The sequence below is a fragment of the Acanthaster planci genome, linkage group LG07 (assembly GCF_054643075.1).
Source record: "Acanthaster planci isolate LZ-2023a linkage group LG07, COTS_SCS, whole genome shotgun sequence".
NCBI classification, from domain to species: Eukaryota; Metazoa; Echinodermata; class Asteroidea; order Valvatida; family Acanthasteridae; genus Acanthaster; species Acanthaster planci.
Window position 1 is genome coordinate 7,368,873 of NC_141783.1, and position 18,783 is coordinate 7,387,655.

The following is an 18,783-nucleotide window of genomic DNA, read 5'->3' on the forward strand; positions in this document are numbered from 1 at the left end:
CCTCTTCCAAAACCTATTGTTTACCTTTTACTTATGTCCTTGCAGATGCCCTCGAGTCTTCTCGTTGAGCATCCGGTAGTCAACACACAGACAAAGACTTCCATCGTCCTTCCGCAGGATGACCACCGGGTCAGCATAGGGACTGGTGGAGGGCCTGATAATCTGCTGCTGTAGAAGTTTCTAAAGGTGTACTCTCACCTCCATCATGTGGTGGGGAGGTACATGTATTCTTTGATGCGGGACACACCCTGACCCTAGCTGTCAGTCAGTGGTCAGTATCTTGTGTTTTACAGTGTCTGTGTAGCCCAAGTCATCCTCACTGCGGCAGAAGACATCTTGATCTCTCTGAAGGAGATTCATCGGTTGCCCCCTCTGCTCGAGGCAAAACTGGTTTCCTCCTAGATTGATGTTAAAGGGTGGGCTCACTTTATCTGGTGTCTCAGATGTGCAGACCCCATTAACAGCAGCCTCTTTGCTCAGGAAATACCTGGTATACCTAACCCTATGCGTAATGTACCTTCAGCTTTACAGATCTAGCTTGGTAGATGTAAGCTTCTTGTGATGTCTTCATTTGTGGTATGACCTAAAAGCAAACTGTTATGTTCATCTAAATATTACAGTACTTCGTTATTTAGACAATTTTTTCATATTTACACATAATAGTAATGGTTCTTGCATAATTGGCCTCCATAAACTGTAAATACTAATCTCTCCATAAACAAAGCAATACCAAATGTTTCTGCTGATATCATGATCTTGCTGGGATTGCATGAATTATGGAGACTCTTCATAAGAGCAATCTAAGATGGTTTCATTCCAAATTGAAGAGCTCTAACGTTTAGGCCTAGTGTTAAACATCATGGCAGCTGGAGGTAGGAAAAGGGTAAAACTGAAGCTTAAAAGGACGGTTGGTTTGTGTTCTTGTACTCGTTCATAAAAATAGGCCTGTCAGATGTCAGCAGGCTGCCAACAGGCACAATTTCTTAAGGTCCCCATGGTAGTACCTGTCTCAGATCTTGAAAAGCCCACCTTGGACACTCTTCACCCCCGCTGCTGTTACATCTTCGGCTTGGAGTCCTCCACCATGCATCCATGAAGGTCGACATACGCTGCCATTTGCTTTCAGCTTGATGACACAGTAAAGGCTACACTGGGCCATCCAGCTATGCCATACAACTGCTCATACCAGCCTTTTATCATCATTGCTGCTCCACACATCTCTCATGAGGACAGACCTGTTGGTGGGGGTCTAGGTAGGGTGCTCAAGCCAGGTTTCTTTGATACACTTGCAGAATAACCCAAATGCATGTAATTGTGTCCACTGCTTGATTAGTCGTGCTGTTCTGTTTTTTCGTGATAACAATTTCTACTAGACGGGATGGCAGTTCAGTTTCCCGGCATTTTGGCGTCAGAGTTTCCATTATAGTCCCGTCATCATATCCAACCTTCTCCATGTTTTCCTATATTTTGTACCAGAAAACTTCATTCTGTTGTCTGTCAAATTTTGTTCTACTGTTTGCACTGTTGTAATCCCAAAGTGGCACCCATTCTTCTCGATGTTTTCCCATATTTTGTGCCTGTAAGCTTCATGTCTCTCTTCTGCCATGTCTTCTTGTACTGTTTGTACCATGTCAACAGCAGTAGAGAGATTTAGTGTTGACAACTGTAGCATATCTGAACACCACAAGACATACCAAAAATTCAAAGTCAATGTTCATGAGAATTTCTTTGATGTCATTGCACTTCTTACAAAAGTGAGTTGTTGAGATGGTCTTGAGGGTTGATATGACTGATAGGAGTGTATCCTGAACAACCTTGCGTGATGTGTATGGGCTCACCCACCTGGTATCACCTAGCATCTTGAACTTGTATGGAGGCCATTCCATAAATATGGGAGCCAACTTGTGACATTTTTGGTGTCCACCATACATATGAAACAAATTTTGAAAATCGGTTGACATTACAACAAAAAGACACTTGGATAAAGGAAAGTGGTAAAAATTACAAGCTTGTGTGATGCTTCATGTTTCATTTAGTCGTTATAGTATAAGGTATACCAGCCTCGAGCAAAGTGAAAGCCCTCATCCGGTAGCATAACCATCAGGCAGAAGGAGTGAACTGGAAGATTTTGCACATGCACAATTTGCTAAGTATGGAAGGCAAAAGAAACATAAACGCGTACAGCACATAAGGTACAAACAAACTGATTGGTTTCATGCATAAGGGGGACACCAAAAATGTCACAAGTTGGGTCCCATATTTATGGAATCACTCATGGCCGTTTCCCAGGATTCAATTTTTGCTGCTTTTCACAAAAAAGTTATGTGGCGTATGAAGTACATAAAGGTGTACAACTTTTCCAGTACACCAAGGAAAGAGTCATCTAGCCACACACACTTATCAGTGGCACCTATGACCAATTAAGCCTCTGATTAAGAAAGTGGATATATGCTCCTTGCGGGCCAATTTCTGCACAGCTTGTTTGACTCCACTCATAACCAAAGCTTCTTATGTCTGTCCAATGTACTATTTGGAGTAAATACGTCATGAGCTCTTTGGTCAAATGTCCTTCAAATATGTTGCATTTAGCTGATGCACTATATATAAGAAGGCAAGAATTTCTTCATGAACAGTTTTGTTATACATTTATGTAGTACACCACTAATCACAAGCTGTTCCCTGTAGCTCAGGTCAATCTTCTAGATTCGTTTATTCTGATCACATATTTTTTTTAGTGGTCAACTCTTTGCTTTTACTAGACAGACCATTTGTGCTATTAATCCGATGTCTTTATTCTGAAATTGATTCCAAACTTGGAATCAAAATCATGATTCCTCATTTTGAAGGAATTGTTTCCATGTAGCAGTCTAAAGCAAAACCTTTAATTAAAATTAGCAATCATTTTCATTCCCTTGAGATCCAATTCCAGAAAGCATCCAGTGATTCAAGCTTCAGAACTATACGGCAGGGTCGGTAGGATTATGGCTTTGTAGAGGTTGGTGTTAGTGTTAAATGAAATGTTCTTGTTAGTGAACACTCGGGCTGTGAGTTGACCAAAGGCAACACTTGCTGAAGTAAGATGGACTTAGACAAGCAATTGCCAAGACATGTGAAATGATCAACAGAGCTAAGACACTCCTTGCTAACTAGGGCCGAGTCAATTTGAACAATTCACTATTAGAATATTCAACCTTCAATTTGGTCGAATATCCGAATATTCGGTCACACCGACCAGCAGATTGTTGAACAAATCATATACAAAATCAGTCATATCAAAATATTCAAATATTCAATGATCGATTGAATATTCAGATATTCGGCACAGCCTTATTGCTAACAGTGATCTCTGGCAGTCGCAGCTGATGTGTTTTGTGAGGTCATGGTTGGAGCTGAATCTTTTTTTTCTGAGTATTAAGTGTGAGGCCTTGGGCATTGTAGGCATGGCTAAAGGTATCCAGGGTTGCTTAAAGGTCTTTTTCAGAATGGGCCACTACATGTATGACACTGGCATCAGTATACTTGACCCCAATGTCTGCTTATTCTTCTCCTCTTGAGTAGTTTGTTGTATGTTGTTCACTTGCGAGAAATGAGTTGCACAGTTTTGTAAATCTCATTTGTTTGTAGTAGTGAGACATCTTTGGCTTGTAAACAGCTTTGCTCTTGTGGCATTGTCTTGGATTCCAATGATGAGCCAAGTTCATATGAGAATTCCTATGATGTTTGTCATCTATAGCTACAGTGAGTTTCTCACAGACTGTTCCTGAAAAATGGAAGCACAAGCAAAGCATAATTAAACAGTGGAATCATGATCCTGCAAAAAATGAATAGCATAGGAGGGGGATTACCTTTGCCTTGACAAATCCAAAACCCAAAATATGTAGTGTGTCTGTAGGGCACAAAAGCTTCTGGATATAAAAATGATGGTTAGCAACTAAGCTTAATACATTTATAATATAGAAGTTAATTTACTAACCTGGATAGCTACCACCCTTCCTTGTTTGCAAAAGCTACCCATGATTTTATGATTGCATCTGTCTGTGCAGCATCCAGATCTTGGTGGAATTTCTCAAGAACTTAAGGGGTCTTTCTTTTGGACTTGCTGCTAGTTGTAGTTCTGGCACTTTCGGGTTCATCAGCTTTCTTACTTTCCTTTGCTATTTTTGTTTGTAGATTGAGATTTTATCTTCTCTAGGATGGGTTCTTTCTGTTTACATTAATATCACCAAGAAAATGCTCACACAGAGTACGCAAAAAACTTCACTGTCATATTAACCAAGTCCAATGCTTGGCATATCTGGTCACTCTCAAGGAGTTCCCTCTGCTGGAGATCTGTATCTCTTGGAGCAAGTCTGATTCAATCTGGCTTTCTGCCTGACTGAGCTTGAAGTCTATTTGGAGCACATGTTCTTTATTTTTAAGGCTGGCTACCTTCTGGTGTGCCTCTTGTTGAATTGTTTCTCGACAAATCCTTGCTTGTTCTTTCTCTGCTGCTCTGGCCAGTTTGAGAAGCTTCTGACAAGGCCTTTTTTCAGCCCACCATCTTGCTAGTTCTCATGTGGAGCATAATGCGACTGACCTTTGACCCCTGCTTCCATTGCACGGTAAAGGTGGACATCTGGAATCCGAAGGTCATTAACATTGAAGATTGTCATCTCGGAGGGAGTCATTTGGAGAGTTGCTGATAGCTGGAGTTGTGGCAGACCAGGGGTCTGAGGTAAGGTACTGACTACAGCTGAAAACGAGCAGGATGGTGCAGAAAGTCATAAGTAAAGATTCCCTCAGCACAAATAAATGCTAAAATATATGTCATTGGAAGTGCTGTCTATTAATCACAAGTATATTGGACTGTCGGGCAGTACCGGTAGAACCAATTAAAGTTTCAACAGAAGAAATCTTGCTTATTGTGTATGGATTTTATTCGATCCAAAAGGAAATAAAAACATGACACACAGAATTACTGTTCACGTGCTGATTCGTGAGTGGATACAGTATTTTGGCAGCACAACAAGGATATAACTTGCAGAAACTATCTGGCTAATTCTAAAACTGAGACTCAAAAACTGTCCTCAAATTGTCTGTTAAATGGCACTTTCAGATCTCAAAATTACATCTCTATAAGTCTGAATTTCCCAGGCAAAATCCAAAGTAAGTACGCATTGCACAAGCATCTAATGTGACAATCTCAAACTGCCTGGAAAATTCTGAGAGACTTTACTTCTGAAAGTACGCAAATTCAGCTTAAAAACTGATTGCATAAAAAGTCTCTTTAAACAACTGATTACCTCGAATACAGACTCTACTGAAGTGGGTACGTGTAAATTCTCTTTATTGACTTATCTTGCAATCAGCTTTCTCTGAAATCTTCTACATTTCTAACTAATCAGTTAATGCTCAAAGTGCATAAAACACCACAGCATAAGATGAACATTGTTTTAGTTATATGTCAACGGTCCAGAACAACCTGAATTTATCTTGTGCAAAATAGGTTGTAATAGCTGGCATTAACAATGTAAAGATCACTTACAGGGGTGTGAGTGGAGCATAAGAAATAGCTGAAGTGCATGTGTAAAGTGTGAAGCATTTACGGTGTGGCTCCTGGGCCCATTCTTGAAATGTAGATGCTCTGTGGTGCATATTACAGCCCCATTGGTCATTTTTTCCTGCATTTTCTGCACATTTTCAATTTCATTTTTTTCTTCATATTTGCTTGAAACTTCCTGAAGGCTAAAATGACCTATTAATAGGTATACCAAAATTGTAAAAGTCAAGGTTTATAGTGTGAGTCGGTCCTTTTCCTGCCTGCAGACTTCATGTTGTCTGCCTGTTGCAAACTTTTCAAGCAGCAAAACAGGTTGTTTCTACATCTTAACGTCAAAACCCATTCACAATAACAGTGTTTATGAAACATTCTGATTACAACAGATTGTTTGGGTCAGATGTGGTTTATTCTTCATTGTTTTTATTCTTGGTAACACAAGATTACTGCTGTAAGGGGGGTAAATGCTCCATTTGTAATTATTTAGATTATTTATTAGAGTGTAATGGATTAGTATTATTTTCTCATAGACATAATTTTTTGGTCGATATTTTACCTTCAAGGTCATCCCATTAGTTCCACAAGTTGGGTTCCGTGTTTATTTACATTAATTACTGGAGTCAGACGCACCAACAAACACATAAATAAGCACATTTCATTACTCTTATTAGTACTTATTTTTGGAAAAAAAATCTTTATTTTGTTCAATTGTAAAATTTCCATACTTTTACAAACAAATATCTAACCAGGATGGGTTTATTGTCATTTATTATAACATCTCATAGGAATTAGGTACAGGAAAATTAAGCTCTTTTTTTAACCATTACATCATACTTATTGTTGCTAAGTTACTACGTGCGCGGGCTCCGGCAGTCGCCTGCCCTGACATCCACAGGTAACTTTGTCATAATTATAGATCGATTTTGGTGCTAATAATTCATGTTTCATTGGGAAAATAATGACTGGGGTCCTATGTCAATATAACTGCAGGAGATCATGGATCATTCTGATGTAAATTTCAGTCATGTTTTGGTGGAAAAAATGGTGATATTTTGGGCCTGAAAAGTTTAAGTAAAAATGAAGTTTGGCAATCGTTGTACAAGTGTGTAGGTATTGTGTAGGCCCATGTAGCATTACTGCGGCGCACATGTACGTGTAGACATGGGGCCCCGGGCGTACATCGCTTTTTCGACTTATGTTACAATTTTTGTGGGTCTTTATAAAGCCACTGTGGGAAGCATAATCACACATGGTTGTAATGTAAATGTATTTAACAACTCCAAACTGCATTACTCCTATTTTCTCAGACTGTATCTTAGATTATTTTGTGATTTAAAAGTGGATATTCTGTAAGCCTAAGTGGGAAAAGTATAACATACATGTTTTCTACAACATTTAAGTCGCCTGCCCTGACATCCACAGGTGTAGGCTGGACGGTGTGGCAGACAAAATAAATTGTTATTCACGAGGCAAGCTGACAATCCTGCTTCAGTCTACCTACATCCTTCTAGTCCAAAGGACCTGTGTGCCGACTCAGCCCTTCCCCGTCCCTTCGTAACCCAAGGAGGCCCCTACCTCCACACCCCCTCCCACCCCGCCACACTGCTACAGTAAGGTAATCTGTTAAGTATGAAATTTATATAGAGGTTTGACCATGCTCTTTTTACCTTATAAGGCTCTTTTCTATTTTTTGGTTGAAGTGTTCTGCAAGATCCGCTTATGCCAGTTTGAATTGTTCAAGTTTCATTTGGGTCTTTGATGACACTGTGCAAGACTTGACAAGTTGTAGGCCCATCTTCTTCCTTTCTTGTTCTGTCTTCTTGGCTTTCTTCCTTGAGATCTGAGTATGCGTGATATGCTGTCATCATATTTCTGCACAAGGTGGCATTTACAGGAGTATGGGATGGGTCTGCTCTGTCAAAGTACTGTTCAGCTGTCGTCTGGCTTGACATGAGCTTGTACTCGATGGTCTGGGTTGCAGAGAAGCTGCTGACTATACTATAGCCTTTGTAACAGTTATAGGCCTAGGCCTACATACATAAAGCCTACCTGGAAGTAAGGGGTTGCTTTTCCTTAAGTTCAAGATGGATATGTTACGTAGGAGTTCTTTTTACAAGTTTATTCGATGGAAAAAAGGCATGATGGGCAAAACAAGGAAGGGGAAATTGATACAAACAGTGAGACTGCACAGGAACTGATAGATGCTTGTTGATCTGTCGAAAACTGAGTATGAAAGTGGCACAATGCTCACCACACAGACCACACTGATGGACCCAAGACCCTCAGTGGAGGGCTGTTGCTAGGACAACCAGTAGGTGATTTAAAGCTTAAAGGGGTGGTGCACTGAAAGTGCCTGGTCACAATCTCCTCTGCTAACCTATTAGGTTCCTCACCAATAGTGAATCTATCAGTACTATGGTTAATTAAACAACTATTGAAATATATATCATTTAATTGGGCTCTAGAAACTCTGTTCTCCGGCCTCAGCACTACAGTTTTTGATTGTCCATTGACAGTAAGTTGGGACTCGAGTGGGGAAGTCAACACAACTGCTTGCTGGAGAAATCCGTCAAGCCATCCATCTAGTCTTTCACTCAGGAGGGTACTCACTGACGAAGATGGAGTCCACATGTCTGTATGAATGCTGTTTGTGTCTGCTTGAGGAAGATGGAAGGGATTGGAATGTGTGCCAGTACTAACACGGGTGAAATGTCTCTCTGGCTCACTTGTGGGATCTTCAGGGGTTGTTCCGGTAGCTTCTGTGGACTTGACATCTGGAGTTCGGGAAGGCTGTTGAGTGTTCTCAGGGCACTCGGTTGAGACAGGGGCATCACATACAGTACTTTAGTTCCCTGAAGGAGACAAGTGTTGTCAATATCCAGAGCAGGGGACACAGGCATCAGGCACTGTAGCCTCCTCTACTATGTTCAGGCTCTGGGGTTCAGCTGCAGTGACAGGCTCCACTGGATCGAAGGAGACTGCGGCCACAGTAGGCTCCTCTTTTATGTGGGTGTCATGGGGTGGAATAACAGAAGTTGCCATACCAGCTCCATCTGAAGGATAACTCATCTTGGATTCCATGGGTCCAGCTTCAGGGTGGTTGAACTTCGTCTACGTTGCAAGCTTGGTCAGCCTGGTCTTTTTCCTTTGAAATTGCTGGAAACTTGAAGGAGGGCGAAGGAAATGCCGAGCCAACAGGCTCCACTGCTGTTTCTGAGGACTGGGGCATTACTTTCTCCTGCTCGTCACTATCTATGCCAGGAACTGCCTCCCTTGTGTTTAGGATATCCATCCTGGTGACTCTTTTACTGGGCCCATGACCGTCCGCCAGCTGAACGTCGTAGACATTTGTGTCAGGTTGTGAAACCACAGGGAAGGGGGTAGGCTTCCAGTGGTCAGCATTTTTGTTTGTCAGGGGGAGGGGTGATTGTGAAGGAGAACTATGGAACTGATGGGGATTCCACGGTCATTCGCCATTCCATTATTTCGCTTGCATCTGTTGACGCTCTTCTTGTCCATCTTTCTCGAGCCAGTGCGGCAGTGTTTTTAAGTTTCTGTTGGTGCTGCTTTACCCACGCATCAAGATCTGGATCTGTTGTGGTCCCCTGCTTAGCTAGCCCAAACATCAGGTCAAAGCTGGCTCACATCCCATGAAAATGGAGAAGGGAGACAACCTGTCAATGCATGTGGTGTGCAATTGTACGCAAACACCTGCAGAGTTCCTGTAGATGCTCCGGCCAACGCTTCTTTCATTCCGGCGGAAGGGTGCAAAGTAGATTGTGGACAGTACGATAAAACCGTTCACACTGCCCGTGACCCTGCCGTTGAGGCCCTCTGGTCATGGCATGGAACAACTAACAAGAACTTGCTGAAGATGTTGGTATTGACCAGCACATTCTTGCGACCATCAGATGATCTATCCATCAGGCTGATGTCGATTGCGAGGATGTCAAGGCCTGCCAGTAGTGTCCCCATGGTGAGGCTGACCCTTGGAGTTGGCACCTTTTTGACGATGCATCTTCCACTTCGGCAGCCATTCCTGGCCAGTAGAACCTCTGTCTGATCAAGGCTAAGATCTGCTCCTGTCCCAGGTGTCTAGCTTGGTTGTGCACTGTGGTGAGAGCCATCAATGCTAAGCTTGCAGGCAAAAGCAGTTTGCTTCGCCTGCCTTCAATATGATCCGTAGAGTGAAGGTAAAGGATGCCCTCCTTCTCGCAGACCCTGTCCCACTTCCTCAGGAGGGTTCTTGTTTTCCTAGACTCATGTCTCGGGTGGCTCAGGTCTGGTTTTGAGCCATGTTTCCAGAACACTCGGAACCGGGAAATAACTGGGTCTCCATCCTATGGAGTGTATCCCGGCAGGGTAGCCATTGCTGATGGAGCCTCTACTGTGATGAACAAATGAGTAATGATATGAGTTGCCCTCACGGCTGCCTCTGTAATCTCTCTGAGTGAAGTCGAGTTGGTCATGTCTGACAGGGTCTCCTCGGTGTGCACAGTCTGGTGACACAGAACATCGACATTTGTGTTTGATCTACCAGAGCAGTAACGAATTTGGAAATGGAACTGGGCGCACTGGCTCACCCACCTCATCTCTGCTGCAGTGAGTTTGGCTGCCTTCAGACATGACAATGGGTTGTTGTTGGTAAAGGCCGTGAATTCAGCTCCAAGGAGATAAGCGTGGAACTTCTCAACGACAGCCCATTCGAGGTCAAGCAGCTCAAGCTTCATCGAACTGTAGTTCGACATATTCCACTCTGATGAACAGAGACTGCAGCTTGCGTAGCAGATGACCACTCTGCCCCTGTCCTGCTCTTAGGACAAGACAGCACCCAGCCCATCAAAAAAGGCATTGGTTTCCACAATGAAGGGTCTCTTGAAGTCGGGATAACTCAGGATGGGTGGGGTTGTCATTCTCGTCTTCAGCTCCTCAAAAGCCCTTGTGCACTCTGGAGTCCACCGTTGCCGGAACTCCTGTTGCTTGGCTGGTGAGGGGTGTCTCAAGGCCACTCTCTTCTTGCATCCTTGCTTTGTGAGGAATGTATGAAGCAGTACTGCTGAACCTCTACTGGCTGAACCTCTTCACGAACCTCCAATAGTAGCCAGTGATGCCAAGGAAAGCCTGCAGCTCCTTCTCAGTGTGAGGCTGTTTCCAACCAGCTATGGCTTCAGTCTTGGCAGGGTCAGTGGCGATGCTTGGGCCATGTAGTTCCTTGGAAGGAACTACATGGCCCAAGTACTGGCACTCCTACCTGAAGAAGTGACACTTCTTGGGCCTCAGCTTCGGGCCATGGAGCCTCAACCTCTGGAATACCTCCTCTAGCCTCTCTAGGTGTTCCTCGAAGGAGTTTGAAAAGAATATCATCCAGGTACAGGAGTAGACTGCCATAATTGAGGTCGCCGAAGATGACCTCCATCAGTCACTGAAATGTCGCTGAGCTGTTGCTAAGCCCGAAGGGCATGCGGATGTATTCGTACAGGCCACCAGTGCCTGCACAGAATGCAATCTTCTGGATGTCTTCCTCAGCAATGGCTACTTGGTGGTACTACTGCTTTTGGGTACTGTTGGAGTCTGAGTGGAGTACTTGCACGGGAGATACGATGCCAATCCAGCTCCTAGGCTGCAACCAAATATCCTCGTCACCAACGTTGATGAGTTGGACAAACATTGTTCCCTTCTGGGGAGTGGAGCATGTGTTGATCAAGGTGATGTTCCTGGGAAGGCTGCCAGTGTTACCACTGACCACTGGATCAGCACTTCTTTCGGGTGATTTTCCCATTGCCTCATAGAAGAGCTCACTGCATTGATGCTACGGGCGGGTATGCAGATCGGCGACTTCTTTCATTGCTGGGCAAATGTAGATTTCATTTTGTCACACTCAGCAATCTCATAAGCCAGGAATGCTTTCATCCACTGAGGACTTTCATCTGTCTGGGGCACTTCCAGGAAGTTTTTGCCATACTTGTCCGTCAGGGCTTGCCGTACTTCGCTGATGACGTTACATCCCAGCAGGCCAGTAGGCTGGGACATCTTTGACACTAGGACTCCTACCTGGCTAAGCTGAATGCCTATAACCTCCATTTCCAATTCCACGTAGCCAGTGTATAGCAGCTCCACTCCATTTGCTGCATACACCTTCAGCCATTCATTGACATCTTGTACAGCAGGCTGTTGGGGTGACAGTCTTCTGAGGACAGTCTCTTGGTAGGATAGTTACTTCGCTGCCAGTGTCAAGCACGAAGCAGACTTTGTGTCCCAAGACAGTGACAGTCACTTCAGGGCTTTTTGAAACTGCCCTACCAAAGATATTGTCTCTGCTTTTGTTAGCTGATGAGCCAGCTATTTCCCCCTCTAACACCTGGCTCTTTACTGTGGAGGGCTGCTGTTTGGGGACTCCTTGGGTGCCTGTTAGGATGGTTTGAATGGTGTGGCTCCCACCCAATCTCGATGGGAAACGGGCTTATGTATGAGATGATTCTCTTGGCTTGGGAGGTGGGGGTGGTATCATGCAATGTGGCCAACCTTGTTGCAGTTGTAGCAGGTTGGTGGACCTCGCCTAGGGGGAGTTAGGGCCTCCTTGCATGACAGAAGAAGAGAAACCTGGCTACAGAGCTGGTTCAAGGTTTCCTGGGTGGACTTTAGCTGGGCGGCCTGCTGGTCTAGCTGCTTCTGTGCGGGCCTCTGGAACAGGGGGTGGAGGGAGACTCTCTCAGGACATCACTTTGTTCCTCAGGTCAGTGAACTTTAGGTTTGGATTTTCCTGGACATACCGCCTGACCTCCCTACGTAGAGCTGCATCCGCTAAGCCTGAGGAGACTCTCTTGTTCAGGATAGTATCCTTGTTATCTAGTAGAGGGCTACCTTCTGGGGAAGTAATTTCCACCTTTTGCAACAGCTTCAACAGGTTCAGGGAGAAACGGCCATAGAAGTCCTCTGAACAGGTAGATGGTATCTCCTAACACTCATGTCTGGAGGATGCATTCGATGATCCTGCGATGCTCCGCTCTGATCAGTGGCAAAGTCAAGTCTCTGCTTGGGCACCGCTGGTGAAGGTGTCAAGCACTAGCTGTGCGCCTTCCTCATTGGACATGTCTTTGGTCAGGCGACGCATATCCTCTGCCCATTCATGAACTTCCGGATCCTTGTCACTGGTCGGTTGCTCTGTCAGTTTTATCCTACAATCTCGGAGCACGACAACTACATTTGGTGTACTGGTCTTCCTTTTCTCTGCTGTCTTTATCTCCTCCAACTTCGCTGCCAACACCATTACTTATTCCTGTAGTGCCTCCATCCTTGTTGGTAACATCACCAACCCCCTTTTTTGGACTTAACTTGTATCCTGTCTACGACGCTTGTGAACTCTAGCTGAACTTGCTATATTTTGTATGTGTGTTTATTCAAATCACTGTTACATGGTGGTAGGTTTATGTCTCATTCTCTGGGGGATTTTCCTTAGCTACCGCTTTCACACTTTTTTCTCACAGCATCTCCAACATGGCCCTTTGTTTGCCTGTTGGTGCTTGTATCGGTGTCGCACCATTGAAGGACTATTCCTTGTCCCACAACATCAGAGTCGGTGACAGGTTTATCTCAGCTCTCTCTCGTTGGCCCTCTCCTCTCCGCTCATTAGCCTGTAGTTCCACCCCATCTGCAACTTCTGGTACATTGATTACGAGCTGCGTATCAGGTATCAGGGTTATCTCCCGAGTAGGCTCTTCCACCTGCTTTGGCGTGGTTGCTGTCTCCCACTATCTTATCCTAGGGGCTATCTTTGCCATCAAGTCTAGTGGCCCTTCCTCAGTTGCAAGAGACAGTGTGCATGGCACTTGTTTCTTCTCCTTTCGCACTTTCTTGTTGGGCTGCTCTTTTTTGGCATCCCCTTGGTTGCACCTCTTGGGATGGCTCCCTGCGTCCATCCTGGCTCAATGTTTAGTCAATAGACTCCTCCCTCCTCTTGATAGGCGTAGTACTTCTACTACCTCTTTTGGGGGACACATACGTTTTTGAACTCCTGCAAGTACCATTCTCATCACTCTGCTTTCTTTGTTCATGCATTGCATAGGTCTCCCCTTCGATCCGGTCGACCTTATGGACATTGTGTGGGTGACAGTCTCGATAGTGTGAGCAGAGGTTGTCCCTGCAGCTGTTCTTGTTCGAACTTCTTTAGCACCAAAAGTGTAGTCTGGGCTTGTGCTCATTCGTCAAATGTCGATCAAAGCTTCTCTAGTGCAGGAACACATGACACTTGGGACACTCCACTCGTCCTTTCTCCTGAGTGTCCGGGCCTGTCGGCTCCCGCTTCCCCATCCTCCACTCGTCTGCTCAGCTTATGAAAGGTACAACACAGGGACTGTTTAGTTATTTACTGCTGACGCTAATCTTAGTCTGATTATACACGCACGTTGGGTGTGGGCACCCGCCACAACCTAAGTAGGCTCCATCCTTGTTATATCTACAAATAACGCTGTGGCATCCTGCGCTTCCTAATTGGATTTCTTCTTAGTTGCTGGGTCTGAACAAGGGGCTCTCATGTCTCTGTTTGGGCTTCTTTATGGGAGTGTCCATCTCTCTCTTCAAGGTCTTCTCTGTCCTCGCCGTGTCCGGTCTCATGCTCCATTGGCTGCTCCAGGGACATTGAAATCATAGACTGGAGCTCACAACCCTCTCTCCGGCTTGTCACTTCCTCCCTGACTGAGTCATCTTGGTCGACCGTTAGTGTGTCTTGTCTTCCACCTCCTGTGCAGGCAACGTTATTGGATAACGTTCATTGGTTCTCTCCCGCATGAGTAACCTTCACATGTTCCTTCATACTTCATGGCTGGATTCGCTCGCCAGTGTAAGGTTTCAAGCGGTCGTAGTGAACCACTTACATTTTCGCTCTGGGTGTTTCTGGATTCTGTAGATTACATCTGACAGTTTTCGGACAATTACGTAGGGTCTCTCCCATTTTCGTTGGAGCTTTGGTGACCATCCTTTTCATTTTGCCGGATTGTAGAACCACACGAATTGCCCTTAAAATAGGTCGTCACCTGCAACTCGCCAATCGTAATTCTTTTTCTGATGCCTTGCACTCTGCTTTAGGCAAGATATGTCCTTATCATCTGCGGCTCTCATATTTTCTCTCAACTTCAATGCATAATCTGTAGTCACTGATTCTGCTCTGTGGTCTTCCTGCACAGGCGACCCGGTCATTAAGTCGATAGGTAGGAACACCTCTCGGCCCATGTTGGGGATTTGCCCGTTGACTCCTGTGGTGTTGTTCTGTCGGAGGCGCATTACCAGTGTTTATCCTATGACGCACAAGATTTGTGCGACCGATATCGGCGTCTCCTTTGGAGAACACATCGTGGAACTCCCGTAGTGAGGTTGCTACCTTGTCGTGATACTGCTGGTCAATACTTTTCGTGCTTCTCTCGAATAAATCGGCTGAGTGTTCAGGCACTCCATTACTGTCTTCAGCCTTTGGCGAAGTCCCCCAACGTTCCATCTTCTCCTATGGAGGTGAGCAACCCTGCCGTTGTACCTCTCGTCAGCACGCATGTTCTCCTACTAGGGTTACAGACCCCTATCGGTATCACTTCTTCATCTAATGTTCATAGTAGGCGTGCTAAGACATTCAATTTGCAGCTACTTCACTCCTATCGGCAGGTTCTAAGATGCCAAACCCAGTCGCCCATGTCTTCCCTGCCAGGCACCCTAGAACTATTGCCTCATGTCCTGCTGGTATTATGGTCGTCTTCTCGACCATCACTCTCGCTCAGATGTTCTCCTCCAGGCTGTCTGTACACTTCACCCTCTCGCCGTGATGAGTTAACTCCAAGGTCTGGAAATTGAAGCTTCCCTGTGTGGCGAGGAGAAAGTCCATCCCAATGATCCCGTCCAACTTCCTGATATTTCCAAATACCGCGTTCACCGAGCACGTAGTTTTTCCAACCTTTATGCCTACACAGCCGCTGCCCAACGTCTGTACGAGGCTTCCATCAGCTGTCCTGACGTTGGCTCTCAGACCCGTCTGCCTCGGTCTCTGTTTGGCTGGGATTTTGTAAAAGAGAGAAATCAAAAGCAACGTGTCTGTTGAGCCTGTGTCGATCAGTAAAGTTACCCTTTTCCCCCTCACCGTTACTGTCACAAATAATCAATTTTTTGCCCCTGTGATTCTTGGGGAAGAGAGCAAGCCGTCTCACTTAGTTTTTCTCTTGGCTGGTGTCGGACAACTCGACGGTTTGCCAACTCGACTTCGGACAACTCGACCGTTGAGACAACTCGACCGTTTGCCAAGTCGTCCGTTAGGACAACTCGACTTTGATAGAGAGACAGTTCGACCAGTGAGATCTCTTCACATAATACAGTTGTTTTCCCAGTTCAAGATCGCGAAATTATTCAGTTAGATTGCAGCTCTACAAAATTCTCAAATTCCAATGAAATGGGGTCACCATCTACCTTGTGTGGTAGAGATACCACGTTTACCACCAAATCAGTTTCAAATTTTAAACTTTTAATTCGGACGCAGGATCGACGAAAGTGGTGACACTTTTTCTCGTTCTACGGTTTCCGGAAAGCGACTACGCGAGCGGCAAATCTATTTTCAGCCAGAACCATTGTAAAATGCTTATTTTGTAATGGAAAAATTCTCAATTTAGAAAAATTTGGTTCGTATATAAGAATTCCAGTGAATACAAAAATGGATCTTGTGTAAATTTCGACTCAACTTTTTCAGCTGCGCAGCGCGCGCGAGCCATCAACCATTCCATCTCGAGCCGCACATCTGACGAACCCATTACGTCACGTACATTTCTGCAACGTCCGTGTAGCGATATGAGTTCGTACAGCGTGCATGCATTTTTTAATGTGTGATCCAAAACTAGGAAACAATATGCATTCAGTTTTCTTCCAGTTTTAATAAAATGCAACTTTGAAAGTCTTTTTGATTAAACAGACATTATGTAAGAGTTTATTTGGCTGTTGTGTATGAAAAAAGTTAAAAGGATTTGGGATCGCTCGCAGTGAGTGACATATATCGCCCTAGACTATTCGTCATTTTTTCCCGCTACCATTCCAAAATGTCAAAGTGCGAATCAGAATTCCGGCAAAAATTTTCCGAGGGTAAGTTTTTTTTCAAAAAAGGTTACATTTGACTTTAAACCAGAACCAAGGAAGTAGGTTTTTATTTCAAGCTATCCGGTACGAGGAAAACGACTGTAATGCATACGGGCCGGCCATATACGTGCAGTGCGGGTGCAAGATCGGTTGGTCATTGCGCAAAGATTGACTTACTAGTCTACAGACACCATTTATATAAATACCTCAGAAATTAGGCTTGTCTATATCTACCACATGAAAGTCCATCCCATCATTAAGGCATACAAGTATATTATTTTTACGTGGCCTCGGTAGATGTCAGACTGGGCTGAGCGGACAGTGTCCGAACGGACGACTTGTCTCAACGGTCGACTTGTCTGTCTCTTTTACGCACGGACGATCGAGTTGTCTGAAGTAGAGTTGGCAAACGGTCGAGTTGTCCTGACCCCGCTTTTGGTTGGCCCTATGGATCTCTCAGCCGCTCCTCGGGCTTCTGTTCGTTTCCTTTATTCTTTTCTTCTGTGGCAGTTTGTCACAGTTTCGAGCTTATTGTCTCTTCTGCTGGCAATTGTCGCACAAGACATCGGCCAGGCTAACGTCTCCTGCCGCCTACGTAGGTGCCTTCATCGAGTATCCATTCTTCTCCCATAGACCTTTTTTCTTCCTGGCTCTTGCAAATATCATTCCCTACTCGTAGTCCTCATTCATCTCCCTCCTCAGCTCTTGGAATGCTACTTCAGTCTCGCTCCCCAAGACTCTGGCAAAGTTGGTAAGTTTGCCCCCACGTTGTTCCTCTAACTTTTGGAAACTTTCTGTCGCCAGGGCAGCCCTCACATCTTCATTTAAGGTAGTAGGCCTGGCGCGGAAAGTGCCTTCTCTAATAGCATCGGAAAAATGACCCCTTGCTAGGTGATCTCGCCCCTCTTCCGATAGTTCAGGGTATGCCAGGCCGACAGCTCTCTTATGGCCTGTCCTAACTCTTGAAGAGTCTCCTTTGGGCCCTGGCGCCTTTGATGCAGTTCCATTAAATGATTCTCTGCCATTTGTCCCGGTCCAAATCTCTTCTCCAACCTGTCAGTAAGCTCAGCGTATGTCGGATGGGAACCACTGCCTCTGGCATTTCCCAGCACCGTCAGTGCGGCTCCTCTGAGACTTGCCGCCAAGAAAACTTCTGCTTGCTTTTCCGTCCATCCATTGGCAGACCGGCACGCCTTGAAGTGTTGCCTGTAGTCCCACCAAGAACTTTTACTGATGTACCTATCAGGTATGATGTTTGGTCGCAAAACTATATGCTTACATTGAGGCACTTCATTTATTTTGTTTTGTGACATTTCAGGGTACCTCTGAGGGCAGTCAGAGCCTAACCCTTATGCTGTAGTGCGTCAGACTTTCTTGTCATAAATACATGTAAACAAGTTCCGAATTTCGTTCTGTGGTAGTAGGTGGTTGCCTTTTAAAAGCCACTGGCTTGACAGATATCGGTACTGATGAATAACACTGAATAATCACTGATTTTGTCTCACAATACTGCAGTTATTACACTACCGGTATTCCAACTGCAGGGTTATCACTTATATCAAATACGCCTATGTGTTTCCGTCTACCTAGACAAGCATTTTCATTTTGAGACTTTTAGACTGAAAAAATGTAATTAAAATTGCATCCGAATTAGATTTCCATGTTAAATTGTTCCAGAGGAATTTTTCCCCGTTTTTTACCGACTTGAAACTTCAAGTTCAGCCATCCTTTTTGTTCGTCTGGTTTTGAAGGAAAAGATGTTTGCCCAATAATACTCATAGGGCTTACAAATTTCTTCTTCATTAGGCCTATTTATTTTCTTCCCGATAAAAAGAAAACCTTGGCGATAATGGCATGGAGTCGGCAGGGATGTATTCGAGCACCAGAATCTAGAATTCACCAAAATTTAAGGAACCCAAACAGACGATTGCCATGTTTGCAAACTGTTCTCATAGTCTTTTATATGTAATAGTTTGGAGAATTTGTCTGTTAGTGCTACGTTTTATTTTATACTCTTGGATCAGAAACTCAGGAAATTATGCAATATTTATTGAGATATAGGTTGTCTAGCTTTAAATGTATTATTTTCAAGCACATTTTCAAAAATTCTCGTTCCAGTTCCTAGACGATTAACTTCAATATGTCTATAA

At 44.5% G+C, this 18,783-nt stretch overlaps 1 long non-coding RNA gene across 4 annotated transcripts in view; it reads left to right on the forward strand.

Moving 5' to 3' along the window:
- LOC110978589 (uncharacterized) overlaps positions 1-18,783 on the forward strand; it is a 34,066-nt gene that overhangs the window by 5,073 nt on the left and 10,210 nt on the right. For 3 of the 4 annotated variants that reach the window (XR_015426009.1, XR_015426010.1, XR_015426011.1), the window contains one exon: positions 46-4,714. The exons of the other annotated variant lie outside the window; for it this stretch is intronic. This is a non-coding gene — a long non-coding RNA (uncharacterized LOC110978589). The remainder of the gene's footprint in view (positions 1-45; positions 4,715-18,783) is intronic. 4 annotated transcript variants of the gene reach the window in all.